The sequence below is a fragment of the Zonotrichia albicollis genome, chromosome 19, assembly GCF_047830755.1.
Source record: "Zonotrichia albicollis isolate bZonAlb1 chromosome 19, bZonAlb1.hap1, whole genome shotgun sequence".
Lineage (NCBI taxonomy): Eukaryota > Metazoa > Chordata > Aves > Passeriformes > Passerellidae > Zonotrichia > Zonotrichia albicollis.
This window is the reverse complement of record NC_133837.1, coordinates 7,144,483-7,159,651: the sequence shown is the minus strand read 5'-3', so window position 1 is coordinate 7,159,651 and position 15,169 is coordinate 7,144,483. Positions and strand designations below refer to the sequence as shown.

Here is a 15,169-nt window from a genome sequence, read left to right as displayed (position 1 = left end):
TTACTAATGCTCAGCTGATGAAAGGTAACATTGCAGGTTCCTTAAGAGACAGCACCTGGGGCCAGAATTCCAACTGCAGAGGTGGGAGAGGGAGAGAAATCACACACATTGCCCTGTGCTGAGCTGGCCTTGCCACCAGCCAGCCTGGAAAGCAGGGCTGGAGTCTTGTTAGAATCAGACTGGAATATTAAAGGGATGAGTAAGGAAAACCAATTTCACCTCACTTTTGATTTGCTGCCTTGGCTGGGGGACAAGGAGTCATTTTGCATCAACACACTATTTCTGGAGTCAGGCTGCGTGTGATAGAAAATGTGCTGATGCACAGGTAACTGATCTAGGAAGAAACATGGGCCCATAAGTGGCCTGAAGGAACAAGTCTCAGAGGAGTTTTAAAATAGATGCAACTGATGAGCTCCACCAGAGCTGCTGCCCCATGTGGACTATGGAGTTCTCTGACCTTCAACAGCTTGGGCATGGACAACTGTGTCTCCTGTGCACCAAAGCATCAGCACTTTAGGAGGCACTAAGACATTGAGAAAGTATTTCTGACCTGAAGACACAGGTTCCTCACAGAGGTTTCTTGCCATCAATTCAGCTTTCCAGTTCTCCAAGTACTCAATTTTTATGCCCTCTGCCCACAGCAACATTGCCTTGACCAGAAAGTGTTTTCTTCCTCAACAGCAGAAAATAAAGGGACCAGCGAGCGAATGACGGAAAGGAAGAGAGAAGCAAAAGAGGGAGAATCAGGTTGAGCAGGAGAGGGAGAGTAGAGGAGAAGTGGGTTGGGGAGATACTGTGAGAAAGAAATGGAGAAAGAGTGAAGCACAGAAAATGTCAGAGAAAGAAGAGGAAGGGAGGAACATACTGAGAAAGGTGAGAAAGAAAGCACGATTGAGAAAATAATATTGAGATGGGGAGCAAGAAAATTCATGAAGATCAGGGGAGAAAGAGACAGAAAGTAGAGGTGGAAGGAAGAAAAAGAGAAAGGAAGAGAGGAAACAATTTAGCATTGTTTGTGTTTTGGTACCTGACAAACTGACACTGGACTTAACTCTGCTGTTTTTGATCAGTGCTCTTGGGAACCTCCTGTTCACTGACCCCTATCACACACAACACCCTACAATGGGTGCCTTGCTAAGAAGAGTAAGAGTGTGCCTTAATAAACAAATCTATTCTATGAATCTCTGCTCTGTCCTGGCACTGCAGGAGGGGCAGGCAGGTTGTGTCTGGTGCCTCCTCACTTCCCAAGGCCTTGTGAGCAGTGATGCCAAAAGAAAAGGCTGAAAACACTGAAGTGGGGCAGCTTGAGAAAGCAGAAGTGCTCATAGGGACTGGGAAGGATGAGGAGAATGTGGGACACTCATTGGAGAGAGGAGAGAATGGTTCACACTGCAGGCTTTGCATGACATCCAACTACTTTGCAAGCTGGTAATACTTCTAGACACAGAGATTAAATGTGATGGTGTTCATGGCAGACACACGAGCCAGGTCACAGAGTATTAGAATTTAAGCTAGGCAGAAAGTTTTCCCAGCCTTAGATGCTCTTGGAAATGTTCATAATTTCCTCCTCTTTTGGTATTCTGAAACACTTTTTAATGTTTGTGACATCCTGAAAAATACCTGCCTCAGTTAGCCAAAAATCTGGCCTTAATGAAGAATGGACTATGTCCACATTGCAATAAAGAACTTCTGAAATCAAACCAGGAGATGCTTAGGACTAACAGAGAGAAAAATCTGGTTTTTCTAGGAGTGATTTGAGATTGTGAATGAGCCCTTGTGGAAGTGGGAGGAAAACTGTCATGAAAACCACAATACAACATAACTCACAATAGTTCTGTGTGTAACTGCCTGAACTTTGTTGCAGGAGGTATTATGGGTGTTAAAACTGTTTTTTATGTCATAAGTAGCATGTGACAATTCTTAAGAAAAGTATAGCTACATCTCAGATAAGGATAGTATGTCTGCTTCTTCAAATAATGGCATTTAAAGGAAGGTTATCAAAAACAGATGCCTTTATGGCATCTGTTATCTCTCAGTGATTTCAACTGCTCAACATGTTCTCCGATGTTTTCTGGGAGGAGCAGTCACCTTTCCAAAATTGCACAATTTCAGTAACCCTGATTCCCTTCTGATCCAGATCCTTCTCCACCTTCAACCCCTTCTACCACCTGTTGCCTTTCTTCTTGACTGTTCCACCCAGCACCACCCAGGCTGCTCACCCCACACACCTGTTCTGTAACAGGAGCTCCTCAGCTGCTTTGCTGAGAGATGGAAAGGCCATCCTGAAGGTCGTGTCCTCATCCAGGACCCACTCTCCTGCTCTCTTCCATGGATGCTTCCTGGAAAGACAGGAGGAGCCTAAGTAACTGTGCAGCTTTGATACTCACTCAGCACCTGCCCAGGTGTTCTGTTTTTACCTTCTGATGCACTTCACAGTCATGTGATGCTGAGATATCTTTGGAGTTTCTCTCTTCCTTCTCTCTTTTCTGAAATACGCAAGTGTGAAATATCGTACAGGTTTATGTGGCATATTATGGTATACCATTAAGCTTTACCATAAATAAATTGAAAAATTAACCTTGAAGCAGTCTCAAGAGAGTAGAATAAGGAGACAGATGGATCTTCAAAGTCCCTCCATGTTTTGGTGCATGGGACAGAGCAATCTTCACAAGTAAGTTCTACCCCAGAAATACTAACTTACCTTTGCCATGGCCAAAATTTGCCTGTACCTATTCTGTATCTCTCCCCCTGAATATTTTTAAGATTCTGGGGGTTCTGTTCATCAACCTGTTTTACTCAAAAATCAATTAACCCTTCCAGTCTTACCTGATATGGAATCTCTGAACCACACAGCACTACAGCACCCCTTTGGACTGGACACTTCCTGCAGGGAAGCATGCATTTCACCAAACCCATGCACTTCATTTTCCTACAGGAGAAAGGGATGTTAGATTAAGGAAAGTGTGTCCTACCATCTCCAGAGTCCAGTGCCCAGCTGCATCTTAAAACTGGGAAGTGTTGGGATGAGAAGCCTTGCTCTGAATGATCAGTGTTTCAGCAATTCTGTTTCTTTGGTGCTAACATTCCTGGCAGCTCTCATTTTACACAGAGGGCAGCAGAAGTGCTGCTGCAGCAGGAGCTGAGCATTCCCTGTCAGAGGGCTCACAGAGCACATTGATGCCTCCTGCAAGCCCTGTCATACTGACAGCATGGCTGACAACAGCACAGGCAAGCTGAAAATCCCATGGGGAATGCTTTTCAAATAGTGTTGCACTGAATAATCCACAGATTTATAAAATCTGACCACCTTTTTTCCTGTCTTTTTTTTCTTTTTTTTTTTCTTTTTTTTTTTCTTTTTTTTTTTCTTTTTCTGGATATCGCCATAGTTTTCAGCACGTGTGAATCATAGTTTAGTTTTTTGTTTGACAAGATTTGCATCTGGCACAGCTGAGTGTAAAGAAGAAAGAATACTGTTCATAGCAGGAGAATAAAATTGCTCCCATGATAACATTAGCAATGGCAGTCTGAGGACATAATTGTCCTATTGTTGACCACTCAAAGATGAGCTGTAATAGCAACAGGGCTACACCAAGAATAATTTTTATCAATGTGATTAAGAGAAAAATGTTCTTTAACTGAAAGCTGTCTGTGGAGCTAACTCTAGATTACAAAAAAAAGTCCCATGGGAGTTGCTTGTGAGTTTTTTGGTGGCAATGAACATTTCAAGAGAATCTAAAAAGCCAACAGATGATCCGGGTATAAAAAGAGCACAGAAAAGCTAATTTTTCACTAGAGAGTAATTAAGAATGTTCCTGCTTTTTTTTTTTTTTTTTTTTTTTTTTAATTCAATAGTTTTTGGAATAAATAGAGGAGTAGCAATGCACCAAGAATAGAGGGTACTCACTCAATATTGCTAAACGAATTAAAATCTGAAGAAATTGAATTACTTTCTCGTGAGTATGAACAGTGCTCAAATCAATGCCAGTGAAATGGAAATTGCAAACAAAATATCAGGCTTTAAGAGGGACTCAGGAGTGAACATTAGAATATATCCCAGCATTTGTAATTTATGTATCAATAAACACTAGGGAGGAAAACATGCTGAAAGTACCAATACAGCTTTTGTAGAGTAAAACCAAAGTGTGTTCAAAAGGGTGTTGTGATCAGTGCTGTGCACTCCAGTGCTCAGGCTGGAGCAGAGAAATTCAGTGGCAGCAGCAGAAGTTTCCTGCCAGCCCCCCTGGCTGAGGCCAGAACCACCCCAGCGCAGAGCTGTGCTCAATTACAGCTAAAAAGATACTTAAAATGTTATCAAGGAAAACAGAATTTTCCATTGATGGTAGCTCATTTCTCTATTTTGATGACAAATATTTGTCCACAACACTGTTAGTTTTATCCAAGGCCTAAGATCTTTCCTAGGACAATAGGATTCAATGTAGGCAGTTCATTTGTGAAAAAAGGTTGAAGTGGAAGAGACATGAGAGACTCTGAGATGCCCTCTTTTTGACATAATTACTTCTAACTTTGTTTCTTTATTCTGTTCAGGTACAGTTTCAGAAATATTTGTCTTTCTCTACACAGGAGGGAAGAAGTTTGAGATAATAATTTGCTTGACCAAAATTGTTACCAAACACTCTCGCAGACATTATCAGAAATATGAAATGTTCAGTGTGGACCAGCTTCAAATATCTTCAAATTAATGTTACTAACATTATCAGGTATTCTATCCTGATTAACCCATGGGAATGATTGGTAGGAATGTGTTCCCAGCAGAACAACCTCAGAAAGGATGGCCAGAGAGTAAGAAATTGAAAAACATAAAGAAGGCAGAGTTCCAAACTGTGGATTAGAGTAAGAAAATTAATTTCGCATTAAGAAAGAATTTAAAAAAGAAAACATAAAAATAAAGCAAGAATAGTGAATAACACTCTCTATGAAATTCAATGTAACAGAAATCAGTGGTTGTAGTACAGTCTCTGAGCTGAATAGCAGCATAGGCATGCAGGGCTTTTCTGACTTTCTGACACCAAGACTGGGCACAGTGCAGCCACAGCATGAATTTGCTATGAAATTTCTGCAAGCAGACAACATTATCTCAAAAGCTTTGGGGAAGAAAATTCATCAAGATATCCATATAGGCATGGCTCTGGTTTGTGACTCACAGATGTGGGAATGGAGCAGGGTCAAAGTGGACCAATTACTTTTCTCAGCTGAGGAAATGTGCAATGCCATGGTATTTTTGGGAGTCTCCCATCAGCAATTTATACACTGAAGTCCAGTCCTACACAAGGGAAGGAATATGTAACCCCAGTTCATTTCCTCCTTTTCATTATCCAGCCATTTAGCCCTTGCTGCACAATGTGGAAGAGTTTTATCCATATGTGACAGCAGCTGATCCATCATGCAGTGCAGTTAAGCAGCAGAACACTTGTCTTCTGCTCTGAAAAGGCAAGCCCAGAACAAATCTAGTGACAACTGCAAAAGAATTATTGTTATCAGAGAACTGGAGCAGCTGGAGCCCAGAGTTTTTGCAGATTTCTGCATGTTTCAACCAGATGAAACTCAGGAGCTTGGGAAGACAGTATTTTGCATCAAGAAAAAAAAAAAGGCAAATGTTGTTAACAGACCATTAAAGAAAACATGAAAACATTGAAGTACACTCTAAAAATTGTATAAATTATATCCATAAATCTTGCTTTGTAAAATGGCAGTAGGTTACCTGAAGAAGTGGGAAAGTCCTCTGATTCCTTCAGATATCCAACACCTCTCAGAGCTGCCTTTGTGCAAGTCATGAGGAGCACACCATGTAGCCTGAGGAGACTGGGCTCCATGGACAGGCCTTGGGCACATGGAGTGCCTGTGCCCAGACAGGCTCCAGAAGGTTCCCCTTGTACTTATGAGCATCTCAGCTGGGTCTTCACCCTGAACTGCCCAAGGGGAATGAGGTGAGATCTCTGTGCTCTCTTATTTGTGGGAATTCTCACAATTGTGTGTTCACCTGCTCTGACATGTGGTCAGCTGTTTATTGTGTACATTTGTGTTCTCCATGTGCCTGTGCCTTTGGGGAGTTCTTGCTCAGCCTCACTGCTTGGCTGGACCTGGATCTGTGGCAGTCTTGTCTCTGTCACAGTGCCAGACTCAGCCTTGCTGTCTGACCAGAAAACCTGGGGAACAGATCCTGCATAGAAACTGCTGTAAAGCTGGAAACCAGGCAGGCACTGAGCACTGGGAGACAGGGAAAGGAGCACTTCCCACCAGACAGCCAATCTGCCAGCTGATGCCCTTCAGCCAACAGGGCTGCAGGGGCCTTTGCTGCTCAAAATATTCTGGCAGTGTCTGAGACAACAAGTGAATGACAAACATATTTAGCAAGTTCCTCTGGCTGCCCTGGCTGGAAGGCACCAACCTCCCTATTTCTTTTCTGTATTAGCCACACGTGTTACTTGCTCAGTGCTGACAGGGAGGAAGCACTGAGCAAATATTTGCTTGATGGGAAGCAAATAGGTCAAAATAAAAGGGAGAGAAACACCAGAATGGTGGGTTTGTGATCAAAGTGTCCAGCCCAATATGGCCTCAGAGAATCATCAGTAAAAGCCTTTTGCCACAGGCAAACCAGGGTTGTTTATTTGTGATCTTTCCTGGCAGAAGAGATGGCAGAGCATTTGGTTCAAGGCAATGGAAAATGCAGGTGTGTGTGAGAGCCCCTGTTCATTTCCATAGACACAAACTCTCAGACATACAAACACTCTCCTGCACAATTATATAGCCCAAAAATGCTTCCCTCATCACCTGCAATTTGACCATTGCAATTCAAGGAACGTTTCCAGCATTTTCTTCTCTGAGTCTCACAGACAAACCTGTAATTTCCCGTTTCCTTTCTGAGAGGACAAAGCTGTGCCACTATCAGCAGCCAGCCTGTGCCTGTCCTTGCTCTGAACTCCTTGCTCTGTGCATGCCTCCCTGTAACACACTGCCTGTGCTGGAAGCGCCCTGAATGCTTTGCATGATGTGGAAGCCAATCTTCCTTGTTATGCAGATTAATGGATGCCATGCCACAGCCTGCTCCCAAACAACCCAAGCAGCCATTGCATAATTGGGATTATTTCCTGGGCATGTTAACTGCCCCTTGGCACTGGCTGGATTGCTGCATGGACATCTCAGGTGAGGACATGAGGGAACTGCTGCTTTGGCAACAGCAAACTGCACAAAGCCCAGCACCTTCCTTGTAGCTAAATTCAAGTCATTGGCAACCACAGCCCAATGTTGTCGAGTGTAAGAGCTGAAATGAGGGATGTGGGACTTCAGTCAGCTCTCCAAAATGCAGTTTATTGTACCCAGGATGTCACAGCAGTCCAGGGTCTGGGTGACAGAGCTGTGCCCACAGCTGTCAGCTCCAGCTGCAGGCAGGCCTGGACACCCTTTGGTTTTGGTTACAGTGTATTTTATACTTTTCTTTCCTGAGCATCTTAATACAGTAGAACCAATCTATCCCTTAACTTTTATCTATAGCCTATCATAACTACTATAATTACCATGTTCATGTTACTGTTCTCCAATCACTAAAAGTTAGTACATTACAGTATAAGCTAGAAGTTGTTTTTCAGTTTTCTTGCAGTGGAAAATTCTGAGACCTTTGTTCTACTTGCAACATTTGCTGCCTTGTTTGCCTGTGCTATCTTTCTGCTTGGTAAAAACATCTTGTTTGAGGTGGGTTTATCCTTTGCTCTAAGCCATAAAAACCCCTTCTAACTAACACACCCTTTGCCTCCTTGGTTATCCAGAGAGACTGGCTCAGCAATTCTTTTCTTCTATATCAAAACTTGCTTCCATCTCTATTCCTTCTTCAGATTCTACATCCAAAAATCTTTCAGCTAAACACACATATATCTGTGAGACTTTCTTGTCAAACTTTCATCCTTCCCAACAGTCCAGTCTCTGTGGGACATTGTCAAGTTCCCAATAACAGGACTCCTTTTTCTGCAATACTTGTGTGACCAGGGAGCACATGCTGTTTCCTCTGGCACTGATGTGTCATTCCTGGCTGAACAGAAGGAGGATAGAACTCATTTGAGCATGAAATAGGTTGCTAAGTGAAATCTTCCAAGACATTCAGATATGCAGTCTACAACTTTCCTCTGTTTTTTTTTCTGAGTTAGTGCCTCTGGAGACTCCTGATATTGAAGGCTCAGAGAACAGACACGATGCTGCAAACACTTCTCATGAGCCTAACACATGATGATCCTGGGTCCCTGTGGAAATCTGATGCCACACAGGATACTTCCCTCCTGTTGTATAACACAGGTAGGAGTTAGTCCAACAGGACACAAGGACCCTTTTTCTGCAGTTCCACAGCCACACTTCTACTGCCAAAGGAGGAAATAATTCCAATTCCCAATGCAAAAGTGGAAATACTGTTCTCTCTTGAGCAATTTTATGACCTAATAAGAGGAAAAAATTTCCTCTGTGACACACAAGAACCTCTTTTCTTATCAGAGACAGCTATGAATGCTGTTGCAAATACTTAGGTGAGAATTGGGATGACCAAACAAAAAAAGGGAGCAAGTATGGCCACATTCAACAGTGTCCATAGTTCTCTGAGGAAAAACCAATCCACCCACACAGTTACATAGAGATTCACTCCCTGGAGGGCTTCAGACTCTGCACAGCAACAGCAAAGCAAATACAGATCAGAAACATTAGATTACCATAAATGGTGTGGGACAGACATATGTGGGTATGGTTGTGAGGAGAACTATCACTTTAAATAAAATTCTATCGTCTAAAGCAAATGTATAAATCCCCGAGTTCTTATATTTGGCCCAGATCATATTCCCTTTGCAGCTGGTGGAGTCAAATGCTTCAGAGACCTCTAACCCCCCCCTCAAATTTACAATGTCAGCGAAAAATTAGATTCTTTCTTCTGAAACCTGACCCCTGAGAGCACTGATATCAATAGTCTTAAAAATAGGCCCATCAGCTGGGGTCATCAGAGATGTGTTTGTATTGGATTTGCTAAGCCAAGAGACTTTCATACCCAATCATGCTCCAGTGGTTTCCCCAGCATAGGCAGGTTCATTTTGAGAATCTCACAGGCTTTATGCACACTGCAGACAGACAACTTTTTCAAATCTCCAACACTAACATGAACCAGAATGAGGGATATTTTCAGGCATCCTGCTCTCCCACTGAAAACAGCATCCCGTGTCATCCGACACAGGCGTCTGAAATGTCAGCTCTTGAAAATGCTCTGTCAGCCCTGTGCCTCTCGAGCTGAAGAGGAGGCAGCCAGCAGATGTAGGATAAGGTCTGTAAAATCTAGATAGGACAATGAAAGGGAGTGGATGGATTGCTGATCTTCCCTCTACCAGAAGAAGGGCCACCAGGTGAAGACCAAACACAGAGGGACAGGAGACTTCAAACCAGCCATTGTTAAATCAGATCATCACCACCAACACAGTCGTGGTGAAGGTTTTCATTAACTCAAACATCTGCCACACAAATGCAAGGGAGCAGCACAGGTGCAGACTCCTGAACCCAAACAGAACAAAGACACCAAGGTTGGCACGTGCCTGAGCCAGGAGCACTTGAGGAATGGGGCAGTGTTTAGGGACAGCCTCAGCACATCTGTCCGTTCATGCTTCCCACACTGCCCAGCCTCAGCCACCACCAAGCCACTGCCAGGACAGTGCTCTGGGCTGGCCTTTGTGCCCTGGCATGTCTGTCACAAGAAGCCAGCAGGCAGCAGCAGGGCAGGGAGGCCATGGAGACCCTGGAGCCCAGGGGCTGCTGCTCTGCAGCCAGGACAGCCTCTGTTAGCACTGCTTGTGCCTCTGGGCAGAGCACACTCCTGGCAGGGGAAAAACTCCTTGCACCCATCCCATGGGGCTGGAGCCACAGTCTCAGATGCCCACTGGGTTCAGGTGCCAATGTATGACCACAGCACAGCTGGGGCTGCTCACAGCTGAGCAAAGCCCAGACCTGGGCTGCTATGGGCAGTGGGACACACCAGCAGGGCTTCAGCGAAGCTGATGAAGTTTATCATAGATCCTGGGTTTCTTCTTCAGTGCCTGGCCCTTAACCTCAGTGTTAATGCTCTCTGATGAGATTACAAGCTAATTTAGTGAATCATGCTGTTATTGCACATCTGTACCACAGTCTGCAAAGCCAGGCAGCAATGCCTGAACCAAATGTGTGCTGCTTCTTCCCTCAGTAGAAGAGCCTTGCTGTGCTGCTTAGCTGGGATCATGAAATCATCCAGAATAGCTGAGATTTCAAGGCTCTTCAAAGGTCACCTAATCCAACACTTTATTCAAAGCAAGCCAAATTACTTCAGGTTGCTCAGGATTTGTCCAGCCACATCCTGAACACCTCTAAACATGGAAACTCTCTGATTTGGATCACTGTCGGGATAAAAACAATTTTCCTTAGATCTAATCTGAATTTCCCACATTCCAACTTGTGTTCACTCTCTCTCACTGTAACAGATACCTGTAAATAATATCTCCCTTTTATCCTCTTCTTCATCAGATTGCATAAACACACTTCTTTTAGCTTTTCCTTGCACATCATGTGCTCCAATGATGTGCCCTCTGACCTTCTTGGTGGCCCAAAGACTACAAAACAGTCTCCAGAAACCAAATTCTCACCCAGTGTTGTTCTGACCATGTTATGTTCTTGGTAGTTAACAGTGCTTTTTAGCAGTTCTTTAGACTGCACACTCTTTCCTGTACTGGAAAAGTGTTTTTCATGTATGTTTTTTCACTGACAGCTTTGGTATTGACTACCCTTCACTTATAAACTGGGTTTTGCTATTTCTTAAGTCAGTGGTTTCTAAATCATTTTTTTCATGCACCAGTTCCAGCTTAATCCTCTTTTTGTGCAGAGATGGCTGCCCAGAAGGGCTTTTAACCCATTTGTGTCTTGCCCTCACAGCCATTACAGAGTGGGAAGACAACTCTGTCAGCAGCAAGGGAGGGACATTCCTTCCTGGGGCCCCTCAGTGATGGTGGGTGTGTGGAGCCGGACTCAGGTGTGATTTGTGACCCCACTCAATATTGCAGTCACTCTGCTGTGTTTGCATTGTGGCTCCATCACACTGCTGTGCCATTGTGCTGAAGCAAAATCGCATGCAACAACAGGAATCAAACATCTTCAAATAAGTAAATTTGGTGTTAAGCATTAAAAACCATCCCCATGTGGAATATCTAAAAGGACCAACCTGGTCCCTGTCATAATCTCCTAGGAGATGCTCACACATAGATTTGTTGAGGGAGGTGGGTGAGAGTCGGATGCTTCTCACAGCAGATAAAAAGGAATTAGGCTCTGGGCTGACTTTTACAGAAGAGCTAATGACATTGCTGTATCTGTATGGGAGGCAAATCCCCCTGGAAACTCATGTAAGCAGGGAAGAGTGAGAAAGAACTAATAAGAACTCCACTGAAAGCCAAGAATTCTAAAGCTCTGTTTTCCAAAGAATGTCATGACAAATGCTGATCACATCGTTCATTTTATCTGGATTTATCTTCAACAAACCATAAAGCAGCCAAGAAAGGTCGCAGCCCCTTTTCTAACTGCATTTAAATTGGCAAATCTAAATAATTTCATCCTGCTCCCAGTGCCTGATGCACTACCCTGCTTGCACAAGAGGTAGGGAAGGCAGTTAAGCAGATTGTCCAATTGTCCCAGCACACCTAGTTAGATAGTTATTTTTGTCTTTGAGGAAGATGTGCTCTTTCCAATTAGCCCGCAAAGAAGGATTTTCACAGTAACTCAAGATGAAATCGTGGCTTGAAGTGAGAAGGTGTGAACAAGCTGCAGATTTGCAGGCGGATGGGAGCGGGCAGGGAGGAGGAGATGGACAATGCAGGTTTTTTTGTGGACCTCAATAAGAAAGGTCCAAGAAAATCTGGTTTAATAAAACAGCCAGTTGAATAAGACAGTGTTGTGAATGTATTCTACAGATTGGTACTCCCTCTAAAACCATGGGCCCTTCCCCCCTCTCTCTCCTCTGCAGCACACAGGAGAGGCAGAAAAAGCAAAGATCACAGGTTGAGATAAGGACAATTCACTGGAAATAGCAACGAGATAAGAAAAACAACAGTAACATCAGTGATGCTAATGACAGAACGTACAAGAAAAGAGGTGATTCACACAGAAATGCACAGCAGAGCCCTAAGGTGGTGCAGGATGGGCAGCAGAGCTCAGGGTGGGCCTGGGCACTCTGAGGTTAACTGGGATGCAGGTCCTTGACTTCTCCATGGACACTGGTCTCCTGGTCAGGACTGAGACATTCTACCCCTTGATACAGACACAATTTGCCTTTCTCATAGATATTTAGGTTAAAGCTTACCTTAATAATATATGGAATTCCAAAGTCCACAGTGCAAGGACCAGCCAAGTAGGTATCACCAACTCCTTGAGTACATTTGTCTTACACGAGGTTCCAAAGGCAAATGGTCTCTAATAAGAGCCATATTTCCACCCATGGCCCCAAAACAAATGCCTAGAACAGATCTAACATGAAATTTTCACTGAAAATGAATTGTAACTGAGGACTATGAAAATCAACAAATTCACACATCTTTGCAGTATAAATAATTTTTGTAATGTGATAAAATCAACATTATTGTACCCCTAAGTCTAATATTAATGTGAAGAATAGTGTGTAAGAAAAAAAAAGTTTTGAAACAGCACATTTGAGACTGGGAAGCAGCCAGTGAGCCAGGAAATCCAAAAAAACATATGGGGAATGATATATCCCACATATCCCTAGAAAAATACATCAGTACATAGGATGGGTGGTCATATCTTCACAAGCTGCAGAAGGCCTCATCCAGCCTACAACGTCCAATGTCCCAGTTTCCAATTCCATCATCCTTAGATCTCAAGAGGTGTAAAATGTCCATCAACATTTCCTACCTTCTGCTCTACCCTCATTATCTGGTTTTGTGGTATATTACTCAAGTTTCTGAATTAACTTGCCAGACTTATTCAGTGGACGCAAAATCTTCAGGGAAACTTATTTCATCTACACTGACTGAGAAAAAGAAATATTACCTGAGCAAGCTTTCTGTGATGAAATTACCATTTTAGTGAATAGGAAAAGAGCAGTGTCTGTTGATGAATTTGACCATCATGAGTGTTTGTTTGTTTGACAAACTAACTGCTGAAGACAGATGAATTTAGTGAGTAAAAACCTGCAAAGCATCAATCAGAAGCTGTCAAAGGAAAATGATGAGTTGAAGACTGAGGTCAATAACTTTTCCAGTAGCATGAAGTCCATCTCTACAATCACAGAAGTAGAACCCTCACTTCTCTGTATTTATGAATCTTTTTTCCATCCACAAATGAAAAACCTTTATGCAATCCTTTCCAAAATTAGAACACAGCAGAAAATAGCTTAAGCACAAGTTGACACTATTTCATCCTAGTTAAAAAAGTTCTGTAAAAGTCTGAAATATTATGGGCTCATGAGATGTCACAAAGATGGAAAAATATTCAGAAAATTCACAGAACATGAAGAGGCAAGACAATCTATGAGAAACTCAGAGCCCTAGAATGGCTTTGGGCCAGATGTACTCATTGCAGGAAAAAATATAGATGAGGTGCTATTTCCTGAACAAGGCAGATGAAAATCAGTAGTCCTTTAATCTCAGGCTTCTAGGTTAGGAAGAAACAGAAAAACAAGTCATCTCTCATTCCTTCTTGAATCTGTTGCCTCCCCAGATGATTCCCATTACTCTAGGAGGTGAAACAAAATGCAAGATATCAAACTGACAGAAAGGATGATATACTACAAATGTAACCTTTGAACCAGTGCACTGGAATCCATGTCATCCTCTTTAATTGACATGTGTAGAGAACCCAGGAGGGAAATTGAATTATGAGGAATCATTTTGCAGCTGCAACTAAACACCTAAACATGGTAATAACTGTAAAAGGAGATATTGGATGGGAGCTTTCCTATGGCTATATGGCTCTCAGCTGGAGAGATTTAAGTCCCCACAACTCAGGAGTCAGCAGTAAGAGACAAGTTTATAAAAAAACTGCAAATTCATCTTAATTTCATGTGACACATAAAGAACAGTCAAGTCTATTCTTTGTTAAGGTATTTTTTGTGTGCCAGAGGATGATGTTTTCTTCAGTGACAGTTCTACAAACACACAATATTATTTTTCAAACAGAAATTATCTCCACATATATTTTTCAGAAAGGCATTGGCAATCTCTTAAAAGAATACATGATCTCAGATGTTTCAGTCATGCATGCAGTGTTATAAGCACACAAATGTTCTTTAAAGAAGTGAGTTGAGAAGACTGGTCATCCTTCTCACATTGCTTCAGTTTCCTGATGTTTGAGAGAAAATGTGAGTCTTCACAATATGATAGAGAAACACCACATCCCAGCTCCATGGAAGAACTTTGAACAGCAAATCCTTCCTAATTCTTTGCAAAGGAAATGTAAAACCTTCCAGGAATTCTGTATATTTTAGTGGCATTTTTGTTTGTGTTTGGGAAGGCTGGAGGAGGACAGCTTGGGATCTTAATCCCATTCTTGCATTTGTTAGCCACAGCCACCGTCCAAGGTTTCTAAAATAGACATTGGTGAGTTAAAACTGCCAATAAACCTAAAAGATGAAAGATATAAAATGCATCCTTAGGAATTCCTGTTAGTGTGATCTCACTGTAATTTCTGATGGACACACATCAGAGCAAACCAGCACAGCCAGATATGGAGAATGACAAAATAATACCTTTAAAATTGAATTTCAAATCATAGCCACTCAGTAATACTTCAGAAAAAGGCAAAAGATGTAATTAAATGTATGAATCAAGGGGAATAATCTGTCTTATCTGATATTTTGCAAGTACCCACCAAAAATAAGTTGTAAATAAGTGCAGTTACACAAGCATGACTTGGTCATCCAGTCTTGGAATTAGACTATACTAGATTACTTCTATTCTTTATTTCCAGAATATTTTAGAATAGGTTCCCCTCAAAGCTCTTGAAATAGTAATCCTTCTAACTTCTGCTGAGTCCTGAGACACACAAATCTTATATGTCAAAGAGCAATTAACAGGAGAAGAGAAGCCAACAATTCCAAGATCCAGTGTCATGCTCTTTTTGCTGGGCTGCACTTCCTCCTTCCTAGATTCCTAGTCATAATATT

The 15,169-nt window shown here is 42.4% G+C and overlaps 1 long non-coding RNA gene across 4 annotated transcripts in view; it reads right to left on the bottom strand.

Annotated features, from left to right (window-relative positions):
* LOC113460308 (uncharacterized) overlaps nt 1–3,186 on the bottom strand; it is a 44,780-nt gene extending 41,594 nt beyond the window's left edge. For 2 of the 4 annotated variants that reach the window (XR_012583255.1, XR_012583256.1), the window contains exons 1-3: nt 2,973–3,174; nt 2,418–2,486; nt 2,229–2,339 (exon numbers count right to left, since the gene is read on the bottom strand). This is a non-coding gene — a long non-coding RNA (uncharacterized LOC113460308). Of the gene's footprint in view, nt 1–2,228; nt 2,340–2,417; nt 2,487–2,972 lie in introns of all 4 variants that reach the window. The other 2 variants (XR_012583253.1, XR_012583254.1) reach the window with 2 other exon arrangements.
* Between the last annotated feature and the right edge of the window lie 11,983 nt (nt 3,187–15,169).